Genomic DNA, 4,608 nt, shown 5'->3' with positions numbered 1-4,608 from the left:
GTCCAGGCTTTCAGTATCCTGCCACTGCCAGGTGTGCTGCAGCCAGGAGAGAGCCAGCAGGTCTCCTCCACCTTCTCTGGCCAGCTCAACATCACCTGCAATGTCCCGGAGCTGTGCCACATGGAGGGAGGCTCCACCTCCGAGGTGCTGGTGCCCAGGGCGGCCTCACGTGTCAGCTCCTCCCTGAGCCCCCAGGAGATCAACTGTGGCTCACAGGCCCCTCTCAGGGACAGGTGAGTCAGCCTTCCGTGGGTTCCTGCTCTGCCATGGGTTATTGTCCCTGCAGGGCTTCCCTGCTCCAAGGCCTCTGAGCTCAGAGGAGCTGCAGAGCAAAGGCCAGCAGCAACACAGGGATGGCCACTCTGAGCTCCCTGGCTGCCAAGAGAGGAAGGACCTTCTTCTGTTGAGACAGAACATCTTCTTCTGTATTTGAGTTCTGAGCCCTGCTGGCTTAGCTGCTGTCTGCAGGGAGCTGGGCTCTGGGCTTGCCTTGGCACCACCTCTAGAGGTGTCTTGAAGTCCATGGTGTTGAGTGGCATCTTCTTCATCATCTGCCTTCTTCACCAGAACAGTGGGACTGTGGTATGGGCAGGCGTGGGGCACAGAGCAAACCTTGCTGTGGGTCCTGCTCCTGCCACAGATGAAGTCCTTGCACTGCTGATTTGCCAGGGTTCTCCTTATGGTGGTGCAGCAGCCAGAAAAGCTCCTGTCCTTTAGGCTCCCCTGCAGCTGCAGCCATAGGCAAGCACAGGAGAAGCTCAGCTCCAGCAAGGCAGCCCAGCTCAGGACACACAGGCACAAGTGTGGAGCTGGGAGTGGAGGCTGCTTAAAGCAAGCCTGTGCATCAGGACTTCTTCAGGCCAGGCTGAAGTTGGTTTCATGGGGAGGAGATGGATGAGGCTGCTTCCAATGGTTTCCATGGCAGCCAGCACTGGTTTGCTTGGTCCCAGCTGGGTTCCAGCAGGAAATCTGCCTGACAAGAGCCTGTCTTGCAGGAGAGGAGTTCCTGCAGCCTTTGCTTTCTGACTGATAGGATTGTTCTCATGAAGGAGCAGGCTAGGAGTCGTTAAAACCGAAGATCACGGACAGAGACTCTCTAACTAATTAAAGTTAGATTGTGGGATGTTTAATAACACCGGCGGGTGGCACCAGAGCCGTCCCTAAAAGGCATGACCACGCTGTCCAAGGTTCTTTGCCCTCTCCTTATTTCCCAAGATCTTACATACAATACATCTGCACAACCCCAGCACCTCCCATCCCTGCTCTGTATTCAAATGAGGTCATTGGTCCTTCACTCCTGTGCAATTCTTCCCTTGAATTGGGTTGGTGGTCTCGAATTGGGTCAGTGGTCTTAAGGGATGAAGTCAGGAATATCTTCATCAGATCTCTGTGACCCTCTGGCACCATCCAAGGTCCCCAACTTAGTGATTGATTGACATCAAGCCCAGGTGCTAACCATCGTTCTACTGGTTTCAAGATGTTCTTATAACAGTTCACTTCCTCCACTTCCTTCTAGAAAGAAGCTCCTAATGGTAAACAATAGCACAATCAGCTCCAGCTTAAGCATCTCATAATCATTAACCTATGGTCTGCCTATCTAACCTACATCCTGATCAATGGGAATTGCTTCTAACCCTCAGCTGAAATCTGAACTCTTTAAAGTCATGCTTCAGCTATGCCCAGGGAGAAGGGGGCTGAATGAGCTGAGTAAGAACTGTAGGAGAGCTAAGCAGATGTCAGCAATCTGTGCTCTGCTTTAAAATGGGAAGCCAAGAGACAAAGGGCGTTTCCAGGCACCAGCGCAGAGAGCTGCTGGATCAGCCTTTGGCAGGGGCTGGAGGGGTCTGGCTGTGCCTTCAGAGGGAGCTGGCACAGTCAACACCTTATGATGACAAAGCTCAGGTTTGGCTGGTCCTGGAGGTCCCCTTCCACCCATGCCCTCACTTGGGATGTTCCCAACCTCTGTGGGTTGAGGAGAATTCATGGAAATGGCCTCAGGGTCAAGGAATGAAGTGCAGGGCCAGCCAGGACTAGGGAGCCCAAGTTTCTGGTGGGACTCGCAGCCATGTTTTCTGTTTTGTCTGCAGAAGGGAGCTGAAGGAGCCAGCTCAAAAGGTCGAGGAGGAGGCAAAAGCCTTAGAGGAGGAAGACAGGGGGAAGGAGGAAGAGAGGCAGAAGAAGGAAAAGAAGAGTGTCTCTGTTGGGAAGCAAGCTCCAAAACCAGCGAAGGGGAAAACCAAGACCTGGGAGAAGAAAGAAGCCCATGCCAAAGCATCAGAGAGGAAGGAAAGCAGGATCCCAGAGAAGAAGGAAAGCAAAATCCCAGAAAAGAAGGAAACCAAATTCCCAGAGAGGAAGGAAACCAAAATCCCAGAGAAGGAAACCAGAGCGCCAGAAAAGAAGGAAACCAAAGCCCTAAAGAAGAAGGAACCCAAAGCTCCAGAGAAGAGCGAAGCCAAAGCCCTAAGGAGTGCGAAAGCAAAGCCCTAAAGAAGGGGGGAACTGCAATCCCAGAAGACCCAGCTGAGCTGGAGAACTCTTTACTCTTTATTCACAAAATTCGTTTTACACAGTTTGACAGACCTCGTCTGCAACATTAGTTAGTTCATAGATTTCTTAGCAGTTCTTCTGTTATTGGTTAATAAATTAGATTTTACTTGTGCATCAAATCTCTCGATTGTATTGTTTACCTGTTCTCTTCACCGAGTCTCATGGGACTAATCCCTTGTTGTTGCAGGTGCATTTTTGCAGTTTTTCACCCTCAGAATAGATTGTTCACAAAGTCTCATTCTCCAAATAGCTTCACATGGGAACTTGTAACTGCTTAGCTGCACTCAGAAGAGATGACAGGCCAGCTATTAATATGGCAGAAGAAGGCCTGATTTCAAAAGGCCTTTCTTTTATCATTATTCTACTGGTCTATGACATCTCCCCCTTTTCGTTCATTTAAAAAAGGCTCCTATGTTCTGATGTTGAAACAGCTCACTCTTGTGAGGGTATTATCTCATCACAGTTGTCCCTGGTTATCTATTAGATATGGGATAAGATAGATAAATGACCAATTACAATCAACAAAACTTACCAAATTCTATCAAGTCATTGACACAGGGTTTTGCAGCATGAGAAAACAAAAGAAAAATGTCCAATGTCTCTTAGGGAAATGAAAAGAAATGACCATTGTTTCCAATTAGTTGAGAAGGATGAGAAAGTCTGTGAGCTGGAAATGCTGATCTTTGACATCACTGAATGTCCTCCTGGGCACTGGAACAGGGAATAACTGCAGAAGGTTAGTAGGAGCACTGTACCATGAGGATGCCATGAGGCTTTTGTTGGCAAATTGCCTCTGTCAGTTTCCAGCCACAGCCATGTCTTGGCAGTGCTCCTTCTGCTCCTGCTCTGGCCACAAAGGCTGCAAGGTGATGAGGTTATTTCTCCTTTCACTGGGCCTCATTTTTTCAGAACTGATCAGTATCTGATGGAATGAACAGGTGACTGCTTTGAACTGCTGATGATAAAACACAGGCACATCTTCTCCTGAAGTTAATGAATTAATTAGGCTTCACTGTGATAGAGCCTATTGGGATTTAGATGTGATGATCTTTTTTCCAAATTTCTCATGTAAATATTGCATTATTCAAAATGATTAGTTGTCCAAATTTCTCATGTACATATTGCATTACTTGAATGTTCATAAGGCGTTCATTCCTCTTCTTTTTTGTTTTTTAAGAATGAGATGCATGTCTTTTTTTATAAGTATGATGAAACATCATAGCAAAATAATACATGCAGTGAACAAGAAACTTACAGCAATTAGGAATAATTTGGATCCAACAATCAGGAATATTTCAAATAGCAGAAAAAGCTAACAACATAGGTTTCTTTCACCCACCACAACCAAAAGAAAGTTTTCTTGGCAGTTCTCTGCTTTTAACCCCCTGTGTTCTCAGAGGCGTACCCATGTCCTCAGTGGCTACACCACGTGCCAATATTCAAATCTGGGCACCTATTGGTTTAACTACAGCATCCCAAAAAACTCACTTGCTTTTCAAACCAGGACAGAGGGTCTCTTTCCCTTCTGGCTGGCAAAGAGGTAACAAGGCCGACCCGGCCCCCATCTCAGCCAGGCCGGGCCGGGCGGCTCCTGCCGTGGGGCCGGGCCCATTCCCAGGGACCCCGCCAGGCCCCATCGGCTGCTGGGCAGGGCAGGGGAGGCCGCGGGGCCGAGGCCCGGCCGGGCCATGGCTGCAGTTGTGACCATCTGGGCTCTGCTGAGCCCTGCCCCACCGCCAGCCCAGGCTGAGCCATGATCCACCGGGCCCCAGGAGCAGCCCCGGGCCGGGCCGGCTCGGCCAAGATTCTGCCACCGTTGGGGTTCAGCCGCAAGCCCCAGGCAGGGGGAGGAGAAGCCATCGGCCCCGGCCATGCTGCTGCTGAGTTCTGGCCTGGCTGCTGAGATCCTGGCCCTGCCCCAGCGCGGCCCATCCTGACACAGCCCCAGCGCAGCTGCTGCAGAAACCTCCATCATAAAACAGCTCCGGCCACAAGCACCGAGCCCGGCTGGGGTCACAGAACCATCTGCAGGCCCCGGGTGAGATATGAACTCTTTCA

The sequence above is a fragment of the Melozone crissalis genome, unplaced genomic scaffold (assembly GCF_028551555.1).
Source record: "Melozone crissalis strain CALT ecotype California unplaced genomic scaffold, PUWL_Pcris_2 ptg000192l_1, whole genome shotgun sequence".
Lineage (NCBI taxonomy): Eukaryota > Metazoa > Chordata > Aves > Passeriformes > Passerellidae > Melozone > Melozone crissalis.
This window is presented reverse-complemented; position numbering follows the sequence as displayed.